Source organism: Rhinopithecus roxellana, chromosome 3 (assembly GCF_007565055.1).
Source record: "Rhinopithecus roxellana isolate Shanxi Qingling chromosome 3, ASM756505v1, whole genome shotgun sequence".
Lineage (NCBI taxonomy): Eukaryota > Metazoa > Chordata > Mammalia > Primates > Cercopithecidae > Rhinopithecus > Rhinopithecus roxellana.
This window is the reverse complement of record NC_044551.1, coordinates 36,219,299-36,245,658: the sequence shown is the minus strand read 5'-3', so window position 1 is coordinate 36,245,658 and position 26,360 is coordinate 36,219,299.

The window sequence follows — 26,360 nt, the reverse complement described above, 5'->3', positions numbered from 1 at the left end:
TAATTAAACTAAGGAGCTTCTGCACAGCAAAAGAAACTACCATCAGAGAGAACAGGCAACCTACAGAATGGGAGAAAATTTGTGCAATCTATCCATCTGACAAAGGGCTAATATCCAGAATCTACAAAGAACTTAAACAAATATACAAGAAATAAACCCTATCAAAAAGTGGGCAAAGGATATTAACTGACACTTTTCAAAATAAGACATTTATGCAGCCAACAGACACATGAGAAAATGCTCATCATCACTGGTCATCAGAGAAATGCAAATCAAAACCACAACGAGATACCATCTTACACCAGTTAGAATTGCGATCATTAAAAAGTCAGGAACCAACAGATGCTGGAGAGGATGTGGAGAAATAGGAATATTTTTACACTGTTGGTGGGAGTGTAAACTAGTTCAACCATTGTGGAAGACAGTGTGGCGATTCGTCAAGGATCTAGAACTAGAAATACCATTTGACCCGGCCATCCTATTACTGGTTACATACCCAAAGGATTATAAATCATGCTGCTATAAAGACACATGCACACGTATGTTTATTGTGGCACTATTCACAATAGCAGACTTGGAACCAACCCAAATGTCCATCAATGATAGACTGGATGAAGAAAATGTGGCACATATACACTATGGAATACTATGCAGCCATAAAAAAGGATGTGTTCATGTCCTTTGTAGGGACATGGATGAAGCTGGAAACTATCATTCTGAGCAAACTATCGCAAGCACAGAAAACCAAACACCGCATGTTCTCACTCATAGGTGGGAATTGAACAATGAGAACACTTGGACACAGAGCAGGGAACATCACACACTGGGGCCTGTCGTGGGGTGGGGGTATCGTAGGGTGGGGGTATGGGGGAGGGATAGCATTAGGAGAAATACCTAATGTAAATGACGAGTTAATGGGTGCAGCAAACCAACATGGCACATGTATACATATGTAACAAACCTGCACGTTGTGCACATGCGCCCTAGAACTTAAAGTATAATAAAAAAATGGGAAAATCATAGCAGATACGTCATGGGGTTGTGGCTAGGATCCCATGAATAAGTGTATATAAAGTGCCAAAAATGCCTTCTATATAGCACGTTAACTTAATAAATATGTTTAAAAAATTATTCAAACCTGGAAGAGGATGACTATCATGCTGTTCCAATGATATGTTGAAGCATGGTCTAATTGGCTCACCAAGGATTATTTCATTCTAGGACACGTAACTTTGTCTTGTTTTTTTATTGTTGATTATACTCAGACTCCATGAAGTAACGTGTTAACTTGTAGATTTGTGTCTAGTAGAGATGCAAATGGTCTCTGTCCACTGCAGAAGAGTCCCTTAAAAGTCTAACCTAACAAACTTAGCAAACTTATTTTTGGCGTATCTTTCCTGTCTCTATACATCTCTTTACCTCAAATACTCTTTGAATCAGTTGTGTGGCTCTGCTAGTTTCCTCATGTCCAATTCTATATTTGTATGAAAGTCATGTTTCTAACTTCTTGAAATTATATTTTGAGAAATGTCACTCATTATCATTATATGGGTATATTATTATTCTTCTTTCAAGTTTTTTTGAAGGCAGATGATGTAGTAGGAAGAGCATTGGGCTAATTGTGCAGACGACCCATATGTAAGTCAAGCTCCACAACTTTTTAGTTTCCCTAGTCAAATTATTCAACCTCAGTTTCTGCATCTATAAAATGGAGAAAATAATACCTGGTTTACTGGAAAGTTGTGTAACCTTCCAATATAGCCTGCCAGGGTCTGTCCTCCTGGACTGCTTATAGCAAACAATGATGTAGTTACTTGGACAAACCGTTCTTCTCACATCTGCAACTGCTCATGGCTTCTCAAAGCTGGGGTGCTTTCAAGTTACCATACAATTTTTAAATTTTCAGTGGAATTCATCTCATCATTCTGCATGTCTCCTCTCCTCTCTGTACCACCAAGGGAAATAGTAATAACAACATAAACTGTATTTATGCCTCAAAGCTCCAGTGTACAAAGGGTTTTTTTGTTTTATTATAGGTAATAATAAGCACTACCATTTGGTGACAATTTGTGTTAAACTTTGCATACCTTAAATGTATTATCTCATTTAGTCTCTACAATGGCTCTATGAGATAAACATGAACATACCCATTTTACAGATAAGAAACTGAGACTCAGACATGAAGTGATCTGCCCAGGAGTACCTAGCTAAGTAGTCAGATAAAGCCTGGATTCCCACCCATGTCTGATAGTATCCAAAGTGTACATTTCCTCTCATCTGTTGAGCACTTTGTGTGTACAAGTTACCAGAGTAAGCATGCGGAGGATGGCATGGAGAAAGAAAATATCTACTCTAAAGAAGCTCATCTTTTAGATGTGTAAGGTAAAGAAAAAGATAGTAACCATTACCATATATTTAGTGGCTACCATGCACAAGACCTGCTGCATCTAGATTAGGGTCATAATCCCGAATGTTGACATCCGAAAGATCAAAATCCCTAAAGTTTCAAATCCTGACTTTCATAAGCTAACTATTCTTTGAAGTCTTGCATAGAAATAAATAGCTGCTTTTTTTTTTTCTTTCGGAGCATGGCTTTCCTTGGAGAACATGTTCACATTCACTTTGTGCGTGGAACCCCTCATTTTGAAATTCTTCTATGATTTGATATATACAGCTATTAGCATTTCCTATTAAATTTTTCCATTTTTTTTGTGTGCCATGCTTCTATGTTGTCTTGAGGACGTGGAAATTCATTCTGCATACACTCATATATGGACCACAGATTTGGTGGAAACAATACTGGTGACCGAACAGCAACACCATTGCATAAGTACCCTGCACATAATTATTTTGCAACCCAAAGTCAGTAAGTTTGCTGGTTTCTTTAAGCAAATGTAACTTTAATTCATTAACATCTCCTGGATTTTCATTTATTGGAAAAAATGCCCATGCACTCGAATGCATTTTTTAACTGAAGTTTTTGCCATTGCTGTATCATACGGCCAACCCACTCATCTGAATTTTCCACTAAATTCAAATGAAGACAATAACAAGTTCCACCTAACATAATGCAAGCAGCGTGATGCAACTATCCTGTATACCACTGAAAGCACATCCATCCCTTCCCAAGAATTCAGCTTTTAGGATTTCAATATTTGGGATTTTAGACATTAGGGACTTTAGATGTTAGAGGCTGTGTCTTTTGGGATTTATGACCAGCATTGGCTGTATCCATACATTCATCTACTTCTCACCTCAGTCTGGTAAGGTAGGTGATATTACCTGTTTCATGCATAACAATACAGTTCCAGGAGATGAAGTAACTTAACTCAGGTCATACAACTATAATGATTCAAACTGTTGCCGTGTTTTCTATCATTTCACCCCCATACTAGACACATAGCATACAGTACTGACATACAAAGACACATAGCATTCAGTACTGTACAAAGGTTGCAAGCACCCATAATGAACTTGATGAGCATTGAAGGAGTTTCTGGGAAACTGCTGCAGTCCATGTACTAAATGTTGATGAAGCAGCTTCTATTGGCCAGATGCTGTGTGAATGAGTGGGGGAAAAATGATGACATGGGTTCATGGTCTAGTGTGAGGGGCAGATGTGTAAATGGGCAGCTGTGACACAGCATGGTAGGTGATGTGCTGGAGAGCATGATGGGAGCCCTCCAGGTGGATGGGAGCAAGGGAAGATTTCCTACCCAAAGCTGTATCCCAACCAAAGAGTCTTCTTTCCATGACAACTAGAAAGTATGCTCTTGTGATTTGCTCTCCCCACCCCACCCCGCCACTGGTTTCTAAGGCACACCATCAGCTCCAACATACCATTTGTTTGGGACTTGAAAATGTCTTAGGTTAGTAGATTTACCTTTCCAAATCATATTTTCTTCAGCTAATTGGAAAATCAGTTTTCGCAGCAAACCGATGGTAGGCCAGAGTGGTTCAAAAGGGTGTTGAGGTGTCAGGATTCATATGCCTTAGAATGGGGAAAAAATAGTAGATAATGGGCAACATTGTACCCTGTGTGCACAGATGATAGAAAGTTAAGAATATTTATTTTAAGAGTTCTTCCTTGATCCCTGTTATACCTTACAGATGGGTTGGAGATTGCGTGGATATATGGATTTGACGGGTCTCTGCAGGCCACCCTGCTAATGAAACCTGCAAAATAATCTACATTAAAATATTCTCTCTCTCTTTCGGTCTATCATGATATCTGCAAAGAGCAAAATATTCAAATAGTCTAAAAGAAATTTTTCCTTCCATTCTTGGAAAGCAGCTAGTGTTACCCTGTGTACCCTTGCATACCTTTATGTATCCTTTTAGAGATGGATACATTCATATATGGGAATTTGCATGTGTGTGTGTATGTATATGTATGTGTGTCTGTGTGTGGGCATATATGCATCCACTGCATATATAGTATAAACATATGTCTTATTTTTTTTTACATAAATAATAGCATACTATAATACTGTCTTTGCTTTTTTTTTTCATTTAACAATGTAGTTTGGAGATTATCTGTTCTGCCATAGAACCTGCAGATTTGCCTTATTCTTTTCAATGACTGCTTCATGTTTCATTGCCACATTTCAATCAGATTCCTTTGGATGTACATGTAGAATATTCTTTTTTTTTTTTGCAATGAATATACTTGTACATACAAGCTTGCCCATGTGTGATTGTATCATTCAGATAGATTCCTAAGTGGAATTTCCAAAAGAAATGGTATGCTCATTTTAAATTTTGGTAGATGTTGTTCTCTTGCCCTCTAAAAATGTGGTCCCAATTTATATTCCTAAAAACATGAGAAGATGTCTGTTTTCTCATATGTTCTTTGAATGGTTTTGATTAGCTTCCAGGACACATTGCAATGATGAAAACATGGTTGCTTTTTCTTAAAAGTTGGGTGCAAGTTAGGTTCAGGAGGCTGTGAATTGCAAAAATCACCTGATCATGTCTGAGCAGTTGAACATGAATATTTTAGGGCTGAAAACACACCTCTTTGGGTGTTCTGGACATAAGAATGCCACTCCCATGCCCCCTTTTATTGAGACATAGTCTTACTCTGTCACCCAGGCTGCAGTACAATGGCTTGACCATGGGTCACTACAGCCTCAAACTCCTGGGCTCAAGTGATCCTCCCACCTCAGGCTCCTGAGTAACTGGGAACACAAGCACCCACCACCACACCCAGCTAATATTAAAATTTCTTGTAGAGATGAGAGTCTTGTTGTGTTGCCAGGCTAGCGTTGAACTCCCGGACTCAAGCAATCTTGCCACCTCTGCGGGACTAGAGGTGTTGCCCGTAGTTTCTATCATTTTTTACCCCCGAAGTGCTGGGATTAGAGGTATGAGCCACTGCACCTGGCCAAGAATGCTCCTTTTTATATCCCTGTAATGCCAGAATGCATTTTGACCTGTTTTTAACTTTTTGCATTTCTTAATGACAGAAAGCTGGACACCTCATGCTTGGGCTTCCTAGAAGACACTGGCTTGATTCCCCCCAATTATTCTTTGTTTCTTCAAAGTTTATCTCCATTCTCTGTATTAGGCCTTGCCACCTCACGGTGTGGCTCTCGGCATTTCTATCCACCTTTCCTAGTGGGTCTTGAATGGGTGACCTTATCACTCCAGGAGGCAAACATACACTGTACTGATCTGCCAAGCTCAATATTCTTTTGCTTAAATGTTAGATGGATTTATGTTATTGCTCTGGGAAGCAGTGATCCAGGGAGGAATTAGTGTTCTGAGAGGACTCCGGTCTTGTCAAAATGGCAACAGGAGGATGCACGTGCTTGTCCAAAGCCATGGGCTATAGTCTAATCCAGTCTTTCTGCTTTTTTTCCCCTCCTCAATTCATTTGGTTATTTGAATCCTGTGTGCATCTGAGCTTCTGAGATGCTGGGGTCTGGTGAGGAAAGTCTGGATATATGGGACCATCAGCTCTGCCTCAGTAACTTTCAGTGTGAAGAGAATAGGCCACTCACAGGATGTCCTGTGATCTGGGCTTACATGCAACAACGCTGAAAGTAGGCAGGCTGGGGCCTGCTAGACAGTGGCTTTTCCTTCTGGAGTTTTCTGGGGAGGCACACCAAAGTATACCAATCAAGGCTGCATGTGAGTTTGAACAATTTTCCAAAACAATCTTTGTGATCCAAATGTTTTCCTTTACATTTGTGCCTTCCTGTGCAGAGCAGGCATGTTCTTCAATGGTTGCAAACAATTTAAAATTGGGGAGGTGGTGCAGTCAGGGAGAAGGCGTATAGAATTGGGATTTAGAGGATTCAAGATTGGTTGGTTTGTCTTACCTCTGCCACCTTCTAATTGTGTGAGTTTGGACACACTGCTTAACCTATTAGCATCTAGATTTACAAAATAACAATAATGCCTGCTTATCTTCATCAGAAGATTACCAGGCGGAAAAAGTGAGCTACTTGTTGTTAATTTTGAGCTGGAAAGGTTAATAAGTCTTTACATTCTCTGTTGGCAATGTGAACCAGGGGACTTACCTACATCATGTTATTTAATTCTGGCAACCCATAGCTGAGATAAACACTGCTATTTTACAAATAGGGGAAGAGATGTTCAGAGAAGTTGAGAAATTGGACCAAGGTCACACAGCCAGTAAATGGTAAAGCCAGCTTGCAAACCTGGGTGAGTAAAAGAGAATGGATGTGAGGGTCTACCCTTGTCTTCGAGTACATGAGTAATGTGTCTCTAGCCCAGTGGTCCTCAACTGCAGGTGATTGTGCCCTCCCAGAGACATTTGTCAATGTCTGGAGACAGTTTTGGTTGTCACAACTTAGGGAAGGGGTGTGCTAATGGTATCTAGTGGGCAGAGGCCAGAGATGCTGCTAAACATACTACAATGCACAGAACAGCCCTCCATAGCACAGATCCAGCCCCAGTCAATAGTGCTGAGGTTTAGAAATCCTGGGCTAACCCATATACTTCTGATGTTTTCCTACAGAGAAGATAGAATAAGGTCAGCTTTTCCTTGACCTATTTTTTTTATTCTATAGCACCTGTCACCCCCTAATATTCTATATAGTTTATGTTTATTTTCTGTTATCTTTCTCTATTCACTAGAATGTGAACTTCCCAAGGGCAGAGACCTTTTTGTTTTCACTATTTCCAAAGTGCTTAGAATAGATCCTGTGTGGTGTAGGTACACCTTATATATTTGCTTTATAAACAAACAAATGTGCAAGATTAAGTTCATAGTAACAACTTTTGGGGACTGCTGAATACAGGGGAAAGAGGCAGTAAACATGAATTCTGAGATGAGATAGTGTTGGTCAGGCCAGATTCTTGCCAGGGCTTCTGCCCAGAGGGTTGGACTGGGGACCTAGTTGTGTATCTCAGAGCATCTTTATGTGGCTTTCTGAGTTGAGGGTGCTGGGTCCCAATGCAGCCTGCTGTCATCAGTGGCCACAGTGCCCCTGTATCACTTTTCTTGGGCTTTCCAAGCAGGTACACTTCTGATTAATGTCGGCTTTTCTATGAAGGTGGCAAGGGACTAACTTTGACTCTAAAGACATATACTTTACTCAGGTTAGAAAGTCTTTTTCGGATCAGTTCAGAGTGACAGCTTATTCTTGAAGAAGGAGAAAACAGCTTCCTCAAGGGGAGTTGTAGAAGAAGAAAGGCTTTTCCAGAACTCTTCAGTATTCATATATGTCTGCCATATTGGCTCCCTGCTACTTTGCCTGCTATTGTGCTATGATAAAGAGGAACAAATCTCTCCTCCTGTAAGATGCTCCATAGGTCATGACTGACCTGGGTCGGGTGAGGTACATGGTTAACATCAAGAAAAAAGTCCTACTTGAAGTAGACTTTATTGTTCTCATTTTATAACTGAATAAATAAAGTAGCAAACAGACTTTATAACAATAAAATCTACTTCAAAAGGTTATTGTAAGTATATTTTTCTTGTAACAACTGGTCCCAGAGTTCCTCTTGGGGAGGGAACTTATGTGTATAGAAAAACGTCAGAAGATGGCTCTGGGAGTATGGAAGGTAGATACTGTTTTCCTAGTTTAGAATGAGACAGCAAAGCAAAGGAATAAACTATTCTGTATAAGAAATGCATAAATTTAGGGATGGGGAGAGAAGTGAGGGGAGTGGGAGACGGGGTGAATGGGGCTGTGTAATGGCGGTAGAGGTAGGGGAACAGTGACCCTGTGGGCAAGATGGCATTTAGGGAGGAGAGAGTCAGATGTTTTATTTGTGTTGCTGTGATATAATCCTCCCCTTTCATCAGGCCAAACCTTCAGTCACATGTTATGTGAGTGATTTTGGGGAAAGCCAAAGATAGGAGGCTGAATTCCCTTCCTGTGACCAACTGTGGCAGAGAGAAGAACCCCTGGAAGTGAGATGCTAATGAGGTTGGTTGAGCGTTCTTGGAGGCAGAAGCACAAATGAGAACTAGACCTGAAGGCCTCACAGAAATCTTGAGGAGGTCATAGTTTTCGCTGTATGATATGGGATAGAAGTCCTGGGTCAGTTTTATCTAAACATCAAAGGGCAGGTAGCCCTGGTTTATATGGAGAGTCAAGTGAGTATTTGTATAGTGATATTTAGCCCAGTGCCTAAAATATAACAAGCATGTAATAAGTAAGTTATTTTTTCTTCATCAAATTATATATACTCTTCTCCCAGAAAAAATCATTCCAGGCTGGGCACAGTGGCTCATGCCTATAATCCCAGCACTTTTGGAGGCTGAGGTGGGCAGATCACTTGAGGTCAGGAGTTCGAGACCAGCATGGCCAACATGGTGAAACCCTGTCTGTACAAAAATACAAAAATTAGCTGGGCATGGTGGTGCATGCCTGTAATCCCAGCCACTCAGGGGACTGAGGCAGGAGATTGCTTGAACCCTGGAGGCAGAGGTTTTCGTGAGCTGAGATCATGCCACTGCACTCCAGCCTGGGCCTCAAAAAGAAAAAAATAATTCCAGATTTAAGTTAAGCATCATAAACTATTCTGCAAACATGGTTTGTTTGGGCTTTTTTTTCTTAAATTGCGTTTGAATGTGCTGGTCAGGGTATGTTCTTTTCCATTTGCCTTAGGCCTCACTACTCCCTATTGTCTTTCCTTCTGGCTGACTCACAGATTGATGTGATCTGCCTGACTCCTAAAGGCATTTAAGTTTGTGGCTGCCAATTTAAGTGAATATACTTAAACTGCAGAGATAAGAGGACAGTCTGGCATGTATGATGTTTGCCTTTGCAGGTAGATTGTATTATTAATCACACTGTTCGCTGTCCTTCCTATGGAAGGATTCTACATCTGTTTCAGAAATTTTTAAGAGCTGTTGTGTCATTCACATTGTTTTCCTCTCAGCCATGAAAACAAGCACGTCTCAGATAAAGGTTGCTCTGTCAGCCTCAGTCTCCAAATAAAATTATGTAGAACAAAGTAGATGCCAACAACTGATGGATATGTAGTATAAGTGAGAAATAAAAGTTTGTTGTTGTGAACCACTGAGCTTTCTGGGGTCATTTGTTACCTTAGTATAAGCTTGTCTATTAGGACTGACACAACTCCTGTACATATTTTTAAGATGAGAAACCTAAGGAACTCTTCCCAGCTTGCATATGTATTCATGAAAACTCTTTAGCTCTTTACTTATTTCCACTGAGATGATGATGGCAATTTGAGGGGGAGGAAAGGTTCAAAGCTCCGTTCTGGGGAACAGATACCAAGCAAAATGCAGTTTATTGTTCCAAGGATATCTGTGTGTGATATCCTAAACGGTGCCCCAGAGGAGGAGTTCATCTTAGAATATGAGTTTTGACATAATCTGTGAAACGTTTCATCACCATAGCAGCCCATCCATCACGCCTTCTTCATCAATCAATTAATTATTCAGGTTCTTGTGAGGTCCAAATTAGCCTGATGAAATTTTGAAAAGAAAATTATATGAAACAAGAGCCTTACAAAAAAGAATCTCAGAGTTGAAGGAGATAGAAATAACCTCAAAAGCACCCATTCCCTTAGCAAACAAAATAATTCATGGTTTAGCTGTTTATTATCTTCTAGACAATGCATCCTAAATCTATCCCACTGGCGTTGACTCTCCTTCCTGGATTTGTTAAATATTTTTCCATTCCCTGAACATTTGGGGGAAGCCCCAATACCACCTCAAACCTAACATGATGTGAACCTGAACTTGGCACTTTCCTTTCCAAACATTCTATTTATGCCCATGATATCATTCCCTTTTCTGTTTCTTAGGGCCTGACATTTAGAGTCCTCTAGGTAGGAAAAGGCAATCCTGGGAGAGCCAATAGCAAGAACAAAGGCATAGAGGAAGAGAACCCGAAAGAGGGCTTAGGGAATCATGAGCTGCAGAGCACAGATTAATGGGGAAAGATTTAAGATGGATTGGTGGCCAGACATGGTGGCTCACACCTGTAATCTCAGCAATTTGGGAGGCCAAGGTGGGAGGATTGCTTGAGTCAAAGAGTTTGAGACTAGCCTGGGCAACATAGAAAGAGCCCATCTTTACAAAAATAATAAAAAAAAAATTAGCTCAGCACAGTGCCATATGACAGAGATCCCAGCTACTTGGGAGGCTGAGGTGGGAGGATCACTTGAGCCTGGGAGGTTGAGGCTATAGTGAGCCATGATCATGCCACTGCACTTCAGCCTAGGTAACAGAGTGAGACCGTGTCTCAAAAAAGTAAAAATAAATACAGATGGATTGGTAGCTTGGAGTCAGATGTGGAGAGCCTGGGTTGCAGTGTTGAAAGGTTAGGACTTCATTCTATGGCGAAAAGGAAACCATAGAAGTTTTTGAGCCTTGGCCAGATAGGATCAGATTCATTTTAAATGGTCATGGTGCCAGTTTGGAGACTGATGAAAGAAGGGAGAAACTGGAGTTGACCTGAGACCAGTTAGGAGGCCATTGGAATAATTCTGTGGAAAAATGTTCATAACCTGAACTAGGGCTGACGGGGTAGACAGAAGGGGTATGTCAGCTCTTGACCTCCCCAGAGAGCAGGGGAGCTGGAAATGCCTTTTCCTTACCCTCTGCACTCAATCAAATGCTTTTGCCATACTGAGCTATAGAGAGGATTTGAGGCTGAGAGGGCACTCTGAAATCCCCTAAGACTCTGAAATGAGGGCAGCCGAGTGGGAATTCATGGCCTGAGCCAGCAATTCCCTTTGGAACTGCAGAACAAGGGTCAACTTAGCAAAGCTCTCTGCCCAAAGTTAGCTGAAGACCCCCTGCCTTCATTCCCAGCGTCTTGCTTATCTCTTAATTCTCTCCAGTTCTGTTCCATGAAGCTAGCCCATAGAAACATGGCTGCCCCTTCCACCCCCTCCTCTTCTGTTAAAGGCAAGAAAATTGTTTTAATGCTGTTTGCAACCCATGCAGAAAAAATATTTCCCAGCAGGTGTTTCTGAGCATTAAGCAGGTTTTGCCGCTGTCCCTCCACACATCACTTTAACAACCACTCCAGCAAATTGCTTAGTCCACGAATTCTCATCTCCCTTGCTGCCTGCCTTAAACTAAGAGAAGAAAATAGAGATAATTAAAGGCCCCTTCCCTTGATTATTTTTTTTTAAAGGGCATGATACATTTTGAAGAAAAGGGAATGGGCTGAAGCTCTGGTATAGCCATTATGCAAATCAGTACCTCTTCTCTTAGAGGTGTTCATGCCCAAGCTCCTCAGACAAATCCAACCTACTGTGTGGGAGGAAGTTGAAGGGTGAGGATCTTTAAGATTTTGTCTTGCTTGAAGTTGTGAAGACTCAGTGACAAATGGCTAGGTTTTGAAGGGGTCTTGGATGTCATTATTGGGGATAGACCCCTCTTAATACCTGTCACATTAATTAGACCCCTCTTAACACCTGTCACATTAATATCTGCCCAGAATCTCACACATTCAGATGTCTGACGTCACATGCATTAAGTTCTTTTGGTTGCAAGAGACAGTGATGCACAGAAACCTCACTTAGGAAAGGAGATAGGTGGCAATAAAGAAAACAGGGATTTCACAGGAATGCAGTAAAAAACAAACGAACAAACAAACAAACAAAAAAACCATGGTCTAATCTTGTTTCTTGGAGACAGAATTCAGATTAAAGATATTTGCAAGGATGTCAGCAGTAGGAGTTTGTGGGTCTGCAGTCTGGTGCTTTACCATTAACTCAAATGAGACCTCTTTACTTCTGCTTTGAATGTATTTCCTCCCATTACTGTGTTCCAAACCTTCCACACCTTTGTCTTCATCTCAGTCCTGCTTATGGTTTCTGCCACGTTATTTTTCTTCTTCTCATGGCTTGATCATCCTCCCTTCTTTCCCTGTTTCAAATTCTCTGGCCAGAGATTTTATTCTCATGAGAATTTGAGAGACCAACCAGCTCATGAATTGGCTGCCTTGAGACATGTGTGTCACCCTGGTTCAACCAGAGTCACTGGAAGAAGGTAATGGGGATCATGGGTATGGAATGCAGCTGCCCCGCAGCAAAGGCTATGGCAGGGAGGTTTGTCTTTAGCTGGGGATATGACTGCGGATAACACTATCATCAAAAAAAATCTCCCCTTAGGGTCAATTAAAAAATACATGATGTCAACATGTAAGTGGCATTCACTGTTAATGCTCAAATAGTTTATGTTACATTTTCCTATGGTTGTTGTGAGCTTTAGGATTTAAGGGACAGGGTAATCATCCCCTCTACAGAGATTTGGAAAGTAGATTAGGGGAATCAATGATTTGCCCAAAGTCCTGTAAGTGGGTCTTGAATATGAAGTTACCTTTGCATTATGCTGTCATGAATTGGTTCTTCAACATTATCTGGGGAGTGACTACCCTTAGCTAAGCTGAGTTTAGATTCCACTGATTTACTTTCCAGATAATGGTCTTAAACTGTCTATGGCCTTACCTCTGTTCCTAGTTAGGCTGCTCAGTATTTATTCTAAATCTGCTTTCAGTTCACAGATAAATCTTTGCATTTGGTGGATGTTTTCCCCTCCAATGTGATAGATACTAACTGTTGCTAATTGGAAGAACAATTGTATGCTTACACACATTCTGAGTGCTTCATGCGTACATGTCTCTGGCCCATATCTCCTAGGGCTTCCCAGAAACAGGAATTCTTGAACTGTCTGGGAGCTCCACTTATAGCCAGCAAGACTTTAACTTCTCCAAGGCAGTGATTGCTAGAATTCCAGCTAGCTTTATTTGAGTCTGGGCTCTCACCACCCTGGGTTGTTAACCAGTACTTAAAGGAACCCTAACTGCTGTAGATGGAAGCTGAGGGATGTCCTGCTCAGCATGGCCTTGACTTCTTGGCATGAGAGCTGATGGGAAACTCTTCTGCCAAATGTCCTATATGCCACACTAATTTGGGCAAGGCAAGTTGCTGGGGGAGAATTCAGGCCCTGAACTTCTGTGGCTGAATCTTGTTACCTAGGCTGCTCTTCCTGGTATCAAATAAGTGTACCAATTGCAGATGAGACCCTTGCTGAACATTCAAGGATTAGCAAGCGGGAAACAAGTCCCTAGGCCAGGCTGACGGGGACAGGTCTTCAGTTTGGGAAGGATGAGAGTGTTGGAGAAGATCCAATCGAAACCTTGGAGGATCTCCAATCCCTGGCTTTTTACTTGTGTCTGCTCTGGAGCCACAAATGTCCAAAGGACACAGGCTCTCCACCCTGGCCCATGGCATAGACACTCACAGAAAACCTAGTCTACCACATACCTGGCTGACTCCATAGATGACACACACATCAGATTTGCCCTATCACTGTTGATCTCACTCAACTGTGCTCCAAAGACCTGGGGAACAGGAACAACAGGCTTCAGAATGAACATGTGCAGAAAACTACCACATAGTTCTCTGCTTGGTATCATGGGCAACGGCCTTGAAGTCAGACTTCCTGAGTCCTTCTTATCCTGCCATTGTTCCCACCTGCCTGTGCAAGTAAATGCTGTCTCCTTCTGGGCCTCAGTTTCCTCAACTGTAAATGGACAGGATTGAATACATTGAATGCTTTGTGTATGAAATGTCCTTGGCCTGGGTCTCTGTGGTTCTTAATTCAACCTTTTCAGTGTAATGTTCTTTGCTTTTGTTTCTCTCCTACCTGCCCTGGCCCCTTGCTCCTGTCCCCCACCCTCTTTCCCCCTCCTGTTCCCTCACCCCTTCTCCTTCTTCTATGAAGGAGAAGTTACTCTAACTTCATCCAGCTCCTGTCCCTACTTCCCTGTTCCTGTCTCTCTCCCCCAGTCTCTGTCCCTGCTCCTGTCTACACCCTTCCTTCTTCTGCTACAGGAAGAGAACACTTAGGTATATTTTTGCTTCATCTATGGTGTGTAGCATAGAACCTGGCACACATTCCACTCATACATTCATTCATACGTATACTCGATAAATATTTGAGGAGCATCTATCCAGTACGTGCAGGCCTCAATGGCTCTTGGTGTGGAAGACAGGTAGACAGCCTGCTTAGGGCCTGGGAGAAATCCATGGCACTTAAAACATGTGTATTAAGCAAATGAGTATCATGATAATTTTTAGTTCTGTAGAGCTCTCTTGGTCCCCAGTATCACTTGGAATTGTACTGAGTACTTGACCCTGTAGGAGAGTTGGAATCGTGCCTATGAGCCAAAACTCTTCAAGTTTTCCACATGGGGGTTTCTTCTTTGTCTCATGTTATTGTGTTAAAAGCACCTGTAAGTCTAAGCTCTGGGCTGGCACTGTTACCTACAGCAGTGAATTCAGTTCTAAGACTGGTGGAGAGGGGATGAAAGGGTGAGAAGAGACACAAAAACAAGATAAAGTGGAAGAGAGGACATAGAAGGGCTGGAAAAGAAAGAAGGGTACAGGGGACAAAGGAATGGGCTTTGAGGGTGAGGACTTTCGGGGATAGGGAGTAGCTTGCCAGGCACTGGCTGTGTGACCCTGAGCAAGGTGACATTTTCTCTCATCTGTAAAATGAGGTTAAAATCATTAGCAACTGTGGGGACTAAGATGGAGTCTGTAACATTCTCAGTGTGGTGCCCAGCTATTGAAATAGATGCTCCGTAAACAGAAGCTATTGTCATTATTAGAGGATAAAGAGAAGAGGGACAGGAAATGAAGAGGAGAATAAAAAGGGAGAAAACGTCAGGGAAAAAGGTAGGGGGAAATGAGTGAGAGATTTCCATCAGTGAGTAGGGTCACTGGGCCTGTTGGCTGTTAGCCAGCCTGTGCAGGGGGAGGGGACTCGACCTTCTCTAGCAGAGGGAAGCTATTTCTTTGTGTACAAACCTCAGTTTGTACACAAAGTCATCCCAGGTCACCTGGAAACAGCAGTGGCCCTTGCTGGCATAATTGTATCTGGAGATTTTAACAGAATTTTTAGTGTTTGGAAGAAGAGGCTTTTAGGATCCTGTATCTTTATTTAGATGTTATTGAAAAGATTCATTCAGAAAATAATGCTTCACGAGATACTGAACTTGAGAGCAAGATCTTAGGGTAATAAGTCCCAATGCATGGCCCAGAGCAGCAGAAGCACCCCTGGTGTTTATTAAAATTTGGATACCTTGGGCCCACATCAGACCTACTGAATAAGAAGTTCTGAGGATGGGGGCTGACATGTCTGCATTTTTTTTTTTTTTTTTTTTTTTTTTACTATTTCATAGATTTATTTCATTTAATTTATTTCAGTAGTTTTTGGAGAATGGGTGGTTTTTGGTTATTTGGATAAGATTTTTTAGTAGTAATTACTGAGATTTTGGTGAACTTGTCTTCTGAGCAGTGTACCTGGTACCCAATGCGTAGTCTTTTATTCCTTGCACTCCTTTCCCCCCATGTCCCCAAAGTCTATTATGTCATTCTTATGCCTTTGTGTCCTCATAGTTTAACTCCCACTTATAAGTGAGAACATACAACATTTGGTTTTCCATTCCTGAGTTACTTCACTTAAAATAATGGTCTCCAACTCCATCCAAGTTGCTGAGAATGCCATTATGTCATTCCTTTTTGTGGCTGAGTAGTATTCCATGAGGTATATTTACCACACTTTCTTTACCCACTCATTGGTTGATGGGCACTTAGGCTGGTTTCATATTTTTGCAAATGTGAATTGTGCTACTATAAATGTGTGTGCAAGTGTTTTTTTCATATAATGACTTCTTTTCCTCTGGGTAGATACCCACTAGTGGGATTGCTGGGTCAAATGGTAGTTCTACTTTTAGTTCTTTAAGAACTTTCTATACTGTTTTCTATATAATGTTTCTGTTTCTATATAATGTAGTATACATTCCCACCAGCAGTGTAAAAGTATTCTTTTCTCACCACATCCACATCAACATCTATTATTTTTTGATTTTTAAATTATTGCCATTCTTGCAGGAGTAAGGTGGTATCTCATTGTGATCTTAATTTGCATTTACCTGATAATTAATGACGTTAAGCATTTTTTCATGTTTGCTGGCCACTTGTATATCTTCTTTTGGGAATTGTCTATTCATGTTCTTAGCTCACCTTTTAATGGAATTCTTTGTTGTTGTTGTTTTTTTTCTTGCTGATTTGTTTGAGTTCCTGATATTAGGTCTTTGTTGGATGCAAAGTTTGTGAATATTTTCTCCCACTCTGTAGGTTGTCCGTTTACTCTGCCGACTATTTCTTTTTGCTGCTCAGAAGCTTTTTGCTTTAATTAGGTCTCATCAATTTTTTGTTGTTGTTGTTGTTGCATTTGCTTTTGGGTTCTTGGTCAGGAACTCTTTGGCTAAGCCAATGTCTAGAAGAGTTTTACCAAGGTCATCTTTTGGAATTTTTATGGTTTCAGGTCTTAGAATTAGCTTTTTGATCTATCTTGAGTTGATTTTTTATATAAGGTGAGTGATGAGGATCTGCTTTTACTCTTCTACACGTGGCTTGCCAGTTATCCCAGCATCATTTGTTGAATAGGGTGTCCTTTCCCCAGTTTATGCTTTTGTTTGTTTTGTCGAAGATCTGTTGGCTATAAGTATTTGGCTTTATTTCTGGGTTCTCTATTCTGTTCCATTGGTTTGCATGCCTGTTTTTATACCAGTACCATGCTGTTTTGATAACTATAGGCTTGTAGTATAGTTTGAAATCAGGTAATGCGATGCCTCCAAATTTTCTCTTTTTGCTTAGTCTTGCTTTGGCTATGTGGGGTCTTTTTTGTTCCATATGAATTTCAGGAACACTTTTTCTAGTTCTGTGAGGAATGATGATGGTACTTTGATGGGAATTACATTGAATCTGCATATTGCTTATGGAAATATGTTCGTTTTCACAATATTGATTCTACCCATCTGTGAGCATGGGATGTTTTTCCATTTGTTTGTGTCATCAATGATTTCTTTTAGTAGTGTTTTGTAGTTTTCCTTGTAGAGATCTTTCACCTCCTTGATTAGGTATATTCCTAAGTATTTTATTTTATTTTTGTAGCTGTTGTACAGGGGATTGAGTTCTTGATTTTTTTCTCAGCTTGATTATTGTTGGTGTATAGCAGTTCTACTGAGATGTATACATTGATATTGTAGCCTGAGACTTTACTGAATTCATTTATCAGATCTGGGAGCTTTTTGAATGAGTCTTTAGGGTTTTCTAGGTATACAATCATATCATTGGCTAAGAACAACAGTTTGACTTCCTCTTTACCAATCTGGATGCCCTTTATTTCTTTCTCTTGTCTGATTGCCCTGGCAAGGATTTCCAGTAATATGTTTAATAGAAGTGGTTAATGTGGGCATCCTTGTTTTGCTCCATTTCTCAGGGGAAATGCTTTCAAGTTTTCCTTGTTCAGTATAATATTTGCTGTGGGTTTATCATAGATGGCTATTATTACCTTGAGGCATCTTCTTTCTATGATGATTTTGCTGAGGGTTTTAATCATAAAGAGATGCTGGATGTTGTCAAGTGCTTTTTCTGCATCTATTGATATGACCATATGATTAAAATAAATTCTGTTTATGTGATGTATCATATTTATTGACTTGGGTATGTTAAACCATCCCTGCATTCCTGGTATGAAACCCACTTGATCATTGTATTAGTCTGTTCTAATGCTGCTAACAAACACATACTTGAGACTGGGTAATTTGTAAAGGAAAGAGGTTTAATTGAATTACAGAGGCATGGCTGGGTAGGCCTCAGGAAACTTACAATCATGGTGGAAGGGGGAGCAAACATGTGCTTCTTCACATGGCAGCAGGGTGAAGAAGAATGAGTGCCCAGTGAAGGGAGAAGTCCCTTATAAGACCATCAGATCTCATGAGAACTAACACAGTATCATGAGAACAGAATGGGGGAAACTGCCCCCATGATTCAATTATCTCTACCTGGTCCCTCCCATGACCTGTGGAGATTATGGAAACTACATTTCAAGATGAGATTTGGGTGGAGACACAGCCAAACCATATCAGTCATGGTGTATCATAGTTTGACACACTGTTGGATTTGGTTAGCTGGTATTTTGTTGAGGATTTTTGCATCTGTGTTCATCAGGGTTGTTCATCTGTAGTTTTCTTTTTTTGTTATGTCCTTTCCTGGTTTTGGAATTAGGGTGATACTGGCATCATAGAATGATTTAGGGAGGATTTCCTCTTTCTTTATCTTTTGGAATAGTTTCAGTAAATGTGGTACCAATTCTTTGAATTCTTGATAGAATTCAGCTGTGAATTCCTCTGGTCCTGGACTTTTTTCTTCTTGGCAATTTAAAAATTACTGTTCTATATAAATCATATAAATTACCATTTTTGGTTTGTTCAGAGTTTCTACTTCTTCCTGATTTAATCTGAGAGGTTGTATATTTCCAGGAATTTATCCATCTCCTCTAGATTTTTGAGTTTGTGTGTGTAAAGGTATTTATAGTAGCCTTGAATGATCTTTTGTATTTCTATGGTATCAGTTGTAATATCTCCCATTTCATTTCTAATTGAGCCTGTTTGTATCTTCTCTCTTCTTTTCTGGGTTAATCTTGCTAATGGTCTATCAATTTTGTTTATCCTTCTAAAGAACCAGCTTTTTGTTTCACGTATCTTTTGGATTTTTTTGTTGTTGTTTCAATTTAATTTTGTTCTACTCTGATCTTTGTTATTTCTTTTCTTCTGCTGGGTTTGGGTTTGGTTTGTTCTTATTTCTCTAGTTCCTTGAGGTGTGACCTTACATTGTCTATTTGCACTGTTTCAGACTTTTTGATGTAGGCACTTAATGCTATGAACTTTTCTCTTAGCACTGCTTTTGCCATAACACAGAGGTTTTGATAAGTTGTGTCACTATTATCATTCAGTACAAATAATTTTTACATTTCCATCTTGATTTCATTTTTGACCCAAAGTTCATTCAAGAGCAGATTATTTAATTTCCATGTATTTGTGTAGCTTTGGGCGTTCCTTCTGGGGTTAATTTCTAGTTTTATTCTGCTGTGGTCTGAGAGGATACTTGATATAATTTTAGTTTTCTTAAATTTATTGAGACTTGTTTTCTGACCTATCATGTGGTCTATTTTGGAGAATGTTCCATGTGCTGAAGAAAAGAATGTGTTCTGCAGTTGTTGGGTAGAATGTTCTGTAAATATCTGTTAAGTCCATTTATTCTGGGGTGTAGTTTAAGTTCATTGTTTCTTTGTTGACTTTCTGTCTTGATGACCTGCCTGGTGCTGTCAGTGGTGGAGTGTTGAAACCCCCCACTATTATTGTGTGGCCATCTATCTCATTTTTTAGGTCTGATAGTATTTGTTTTGTAAATTTGGGAGCTCCAGTATTAGGGCATATATATTTAGGATGATAATAGTTTCCTGTTGTACCATTCCTTTATCATTATGTAATGTCCCTCTTTGTCTTTTTTCTTTTTTACTATTGCATTAAAGTCTGTTTTGTCTGATATAAGAATAGCTTCTCCTACTCATCTTTGGTCTCCATTTGCATGGAATATCTTTTTCTACCCCTTTACCTTAAGTTTATGTGAGTCCTTATGTGTTAGGTGAGTCTCTTGAAGAGAGCAGATACTTAGTTTGTGGATTTTTTTTTTAAATCAATTCTGCCACTTTGTATCTTTTAACTGGAGCATTTAGGCCATTTATATGCAATGTTAGTATTGAGATGTGAAGTACTGTTCTATTCATCACATTAGTTATTGCCTTAACACCTGTTTTTTTTTTTTTTTTCCTCATTGTGTTATTGTTTTATACACTCTGTGAGATTTATGCTTTAAGGAGTTTTTAGTTTGGTGTATTTTGAGGTTTTGCTTCAAGATTTAGAACTCCCTTTAGCATTTCTCGTAGTGCTGGCTTAGTAGTGGTGACTTCTCTCAGCATTTGTTTGAAAAAAGGCTATCTCTCCATCATTTATGAAGTTTAGTTTCACTGGATACAGAATCCTTGGCTGACAATTATTTCATTTCAAAAATAAGCTGAAGATGGCTTCCCTTCTGGCTTGCTTGGAAGGTTTCTGCTGAGAAGTCTGCAGTTAATCTGATAGGTTTTCCTATATAGGTTATCTGATGCTTTTGTCTCATAGAGTGTCCAGAGTTTGTTCCTTCCAGTGGGTTCATGGTCTCGCTGACTTCAAGAATGAAGCTGTGGACCTTTGCGGTGAGTGTTAAAACTCTTAAAGGTGGCATGGACCCAAAGAGTGAGCAGCAGCAAGATTTATTGTGAAGAGTGAAAGAACAAAGCTTCCACAGTGTGGAAGGGTACCCAAGTGGGTTGTTGCTGCTAGCTGGGGCGGCCAGCTTTTATTCCCTTATTTGTCCCCACCCACGTTCTGCTGATTGGTCCATTTTACAGAGTGCTGATTGGTCCGTTTTACAGAGCGCTGATTGGTCCATTTTACAAACCTCTAGCTAGCTACAGAGCGCTGATTGGTGCATTTTACAATCCTCTTGTAAGACAGAAAAGTTCTCAAAGTCCCTACCTGACCCAGAAGTCCAACTAGCTTCACCTCTCAGTAGTTCTTAAGATTCTTTCCTTCATCTTAACTTTAAATAACCTGGTGACTATGTGCCTAGATGATGATCTTTTTGCAATGAATTTCCGAGGTGTTCTTTGAGCTTCTTGTGTTTGGATGTCTAGATTTCCAAGGACCAGGGAAGTCTTCCTCAATTATTCCCTCAAATAACTTTTCCAAACTTCTGGATTTCTCTTCTTCTTCAGGAATACCAATTTTTCTTAGGCTGTTTAATGTATTCCCAGATTTCTTGGAGGCTTTGTTCACTTTCTAAAATTCTTTTTTCTTTGTCTTTGTCCTATTGGGTTAATTTGAAAGCCTTGTCTTTGAGCTCTGAAATTCTTTCTTCTTGTTCTTCTATTGTTGACACTTTCCACTGAATTTTTATTTTTCTAAGTGTGTCTCTCATTTCCAGAAGTTGTGATTGTGTTTTCTTTATGATATCTATTTCTCTGGAGCATTTCTCATCCATATCCCGTATTTTTAAAAAGTTTCTCTAAGTTGTTTTTCAACTATCTCTGGTATCTTCTTGAGTAACTTAATCATCAGTCTCCTGAATTCTTTATCTGGCAATTCAGAGTTTTCTTCTTGGTTTGGATCCATTGCTGGGGAGCTGATGTGATCTTTGAGGGATGTTGTAGAACTCTGTTTTGTCCTATTACTGGAATTACTTTTCTGGTTCCTTCTCATTTGGATAGACTAATTCAGTGGAGAGGTCTGAAACTCAAGGCCTGTTGTTCAGAATCTCTTGTCCCATGGGGTGCTCCCTTGATGTGTTGCTCTTCCCCTTCCCCTAGGGAAGCTGGACTGCAATGATTGTTATTTTTTTCTTCCCAGTTTTACCACCCAGCAGGGCTACCAGACTCTAGGCTGGTGCTGGGGGATGTCTGCAAAGAGTCCTGTGATGTGATCCACCTTCAGGTCTCCCAGCCATGGATACCAGCCTCTGCTCTGGTAGAGGTGGTAGGGAAGTGAAGTACAGTCTGTGAGAGTCCTTGGTTGTAGATATGTTTAGTGTGCTGGCTTTCTTGAATGTTGGTTATGCTAGTGGTGAAGGTGTCATGTGGATACCCTCAGAACCTCTGGTTAGCCAAGATGTTGCAGGCAGTGGAGTTAGGTGTTGTATTCTCCTTCCTTGGATCACGGTTATTCTGTCCTGAGTTGCTATAATGGCCTGAGCTAGTTGGCCTCCAGCCAGGAGGTGGTGCTTTCAAGAGAGCACCAGCTGCAGTAGTAGTAGTAGGGGGTTCTAAGCTTGCCCTAAGATGGCCAGGGTAAATATTTTGGTTTCTCAGGTAATGGTGGGGCTATAAAGCTCCCTAGAATTTATGTCTCTTGTGTTCAGCTACCAGGGCAGCTAGGGAAATACCATCAGGTGGGGGCAGGGTTAGGCAGGTCTGGGCTCAGACTCTCCTTAGGCATGGCTTGCCATGGCCACTGTGGGGAATGGGGTGGGGGTGGTTCTCAGGCCAATAGAGTTATGTTCCAGAGGGGATCTTGGCTGCCTCTGTTGTGTTATATAGTTCACCAGGGACGTGGGGGATAGCTGGTAGTGACAGGCCTCACCCAGCTCCCATGCATTGGTAAGGCCAGTCTCATTTCCACAGTGCCCCTGTTCAGATCTTGTTCCAGGTTGTGAGCTACCCGGCTGAGAAAGCAAGCATGGCTTTTGGACCTCGCCCCTCCCTGTCTGCCCACTCTGTCAGAGGCAGCTCCTGCACCCCTGTGCTCCCTGTCTTGTATCCACAGCAGCTCTCACTCATTCCCTGGAGTCTACTCAAGAAAATTTGGGCCCAGTTGAAACCACTACCAATTTCAGTTGGGAGGAGCTTTCTTTGCCCTGTGACCCATTTCCAAATCTGCTGGCTGCGTTCCCCAAAGGCTCCTGTGAGATATAGTCAGGGATGGCTTCTCGGGGCTCAAGCTGGAGACTGGGAGTGCATTCGAGGCACTTCCCATTGCTACTTGTACTTTTATATGTCGCATGACTCTCTAAACCCATTTTGTTACAGGTAGACAGGCATGAACAGGGCAGAACAAGGCTCTCCCCAGCCCACAAGGAATGCTGGGTGATGGTTTAGCAATGATCACATTGCCTCTCTAAAAGTGATAAATTGGCAGCTGGTGCCAGGGAGAGGCCTTTCCTGGCACCAGTTGCCTTTAAGTGTTATTTAAATGCAGATGCCAGGGAGAAGCAACTTCCTGGGTATATGCATTAAGAGAAAAAATGGTGGAGTATGATCTTCCAAGGACACTCCATCAGAAAAAGGAAGAAAGACTCAGATGGGCATGCATACAGATTCCTGAACACACTGCACCTTCTCACTTCCCAAAAGTAAGGAGGGCACTTGTGCATGTGGACAGCCCATTCTAAGGGAAGAGTCATGGGAAAGGGGTGTAAGATGCTGGAGGCGGGCCAGCCTATAAAGCCCTAGATCAAGGTCAAACACTGCATTTGTTCTTCAAGTTGCCCTCTTGGATCTCTTCCAAGTGTACTTTCCTTTCTTTCCTGTTCTAAAGCCTTTTAAAAATAAACTTCCACTCCTGCACTGAAACTTGCCTTGGTCTCTTTCTCTGCTTTATGCCCCTCAATCAAATTCTTTCTTCTGAGGAGCCAAGAACTGAGGTTGCTGCAGACCCTTAAGGATTCACCACCCATGATTCAGATACCTTCTACCAGTAACAGTTTCATCTCCAGGCAGGGTTAAGTTCTTCTCCTGTGAACTGGATTTTCAGATTTTCCAGTGGGGATGTGTGTTCAGAGGTAGGTTTTCCCTGATCATACTTTGGGAACTCAGTTTTTCACCTGGTTTGTGGAATTTGCAGTGACGTGCCGCTTCTTTCAAAGGGTCTGTGAATTATTTTGGTTTTTCTGGTATGTTCCAGTGGTGGTTTTTGGAGCAAAAGATTACGGTGTGAATCTCCACACACTGTTCTGTCTGTCCACATAGGAGCTTACATGATAGCCCTATCTCCTGTCTGCCATCTTCCCTGGAATCCGTAATTGTCTGCATTTTTATCAGGTGCCTATGCAATTGTTATGGACGTTGAAGTTTGAGCACTACAGTCCTAATAGGTTCAGAATATTAAGAAACTGACAAAACAAATAACATCATATTACTAAAAATAATTAACTTCAGCTTGAGGTAACAGTTTTGCTTTAATTTCTTCAAAAGGGAGAAAAATGGAAGAGTCAGAACAGGGAAAAGGAATTAATAAAGATTAACAGCTGAAAGGTTATAGGAAGCTAAGATTTGACTCAATCTATGTAAGACATTTTTAATGATTACAGTTGTCCCCAAATAGCGTATTTTGGAATATAGTGATTCCACCTTCTTTAGAGGGGTTTAAGGCAACCTGTCAGGCTCTGCCCAATTTCCTAGTGGTGGCATTCCATCCCCCATATACCCTACGATGGTTAGAGCTCTATGATGCCTAAGGGCTGGGTTCGGTCTCCTCAGACTCTGGACCAGTTGATTTTCAAAGTGGAGTTTCCAGACCAGTGGCTATAAGCCTCACCTGGCAAGTTGTTAGAAATGAAAATTTTCAGGCCACACCCAGACCTACTAAGCCACAGAGTGATATAATTGGTGTCTATGTGGGGACTACATTGTAGGTGGGAGAATTTTTCGGATCTCCCAGATGGTTCAATATTCTGCCCGAGGAATCACTGTATTAGGGCAGTGATTCTCAGCCTTGAATGTGCATCAGACTACTACCTGGAGGCCTTGTGAAAACACAGATCTCTAAGCCCTGCCTCCAGAGTTTCTGATTCAGTAGCTGGTGTGGGCTTGAGTTCCAATGTGATGAGCACAAGGAGCCGGCATCTAATCCTTTTGGATGTTTATGTTCCCTGGCCACAGGTAGTTTTTCATACATACCCACCAGTCAGTACTCTGCTGAATACACGAGGGGGACTTTGTGCATCAATCCAGGCTAGTCCATGCAGCTCTCTCGTCTGCAGCACTATGGACTTCGGTGGCCTTGGTCTCTCCAGACTGCCAACTCTGTCTCAACTCAGGAGTCCATTGGGCTCTGCCTAAGTTCCCCTTCTCTGAGCTGCTGCCTGGAAACAATCTCAAGATAGAAAAGTGGGGAAAATTACAGGGCTTACTTCATTTGTTTGACATCTCTCAGGGATCACTCTTCCCATTGCCTGATGTTGAGTGTCTTCAAAATTATTGGTTCATAATTTTTGTCTTTTTTTGTTTGTTTCACACAACAGGGTAAATTCATTCTCTCTCTCTCTATTTTGGGCAGAAGCAGTGTTCCAATTTATATGTATAAAAGATTGCTGTCAGTTGTTGATGGAGTGTGACCTGGAAGCAGGAAGGGAGGGGTGAAGCTTGGAGACTAGTTAGGAGACAGGCTGTGGCAGGTCAGGGGAAGCCGTAGATGGAGACACGGGCAACAGCAACAGCCGTGGGGGTGAACAGAAGTGGAGGCATTTGAGTTTCATTTTTGAGGCATTCCTGAAAGGACTTTCTGATGTGGGAGTTCTACGTAGAGTGCTTGTCTTTGTGAACCTGCTGGTCTCACCTGTTATTTACTGATGAATTGAAATCAGAGTCTATTAGATTATGGACTATATGTGGATGAAAGTCTTGTTTATTGGTTTATGTGTAGAGAATATAGCTTATAGCATATCTGCTATGAAAAAGTGAGAATCTACAAGAATCTGTTGCATAAATACATTAAATCCTTCCATGTGATTCTCTTCCCTAGACCAGGCTGTCTTTGAGACTATCTGCCTCTTTTCCTGTTGCTCCTTCATGCATTTCCATTTTCTTAACCACTTGCTTCTATAGCTTGCTTAGGGCCCAGCAGCACCTGCACTGCCTGAGAGTTGGTTAAAAATTCAGAATCTCAGGTCCCACTCTACACTGACTGAATTAGACTTTGTATCTTAAAAAAAGATAATGGTCTAGTTATTTTTCCTCTATAACTCATAATGTATTTGTTTTCTGTTGCTCTATACAGCAGAGAGTAAAAGGTGTAAGGAGAAAGGCCCAGGTAATTTTTATACATATTTAAGTTTGACTTATACCACTTCTAATGCCTCCTGATACCAACTTCTACCCGTAGGATAGGACTCCTGAGTCCTTGCTCCTTATCTGAATATTCTGTTTGTGTCCACCCCACTCAGGGAGTATTTCCAGTTTCAGGTCAGTATCTTTCTAGATGAGTCTGTCAGTTTTTCTGTGTGTCTTTTTTCCACCCCTCTCACCAGCTGACATTTTAAGATGGCCTAAAGTGTCTATGAAGTCTTCAAGGATTTCAGAAAACCCCGGAATTAATACCAATAGCAGTAAGTACTGAAATCTGGGAAGAGGAAAGCAAGGGAAGACATTCCGTGGCATACAGAGAAGGTGGATGTCACAACCAATTAGAAGCAACAAGTTTCAAAAAACTAGAGGGCACCAACCT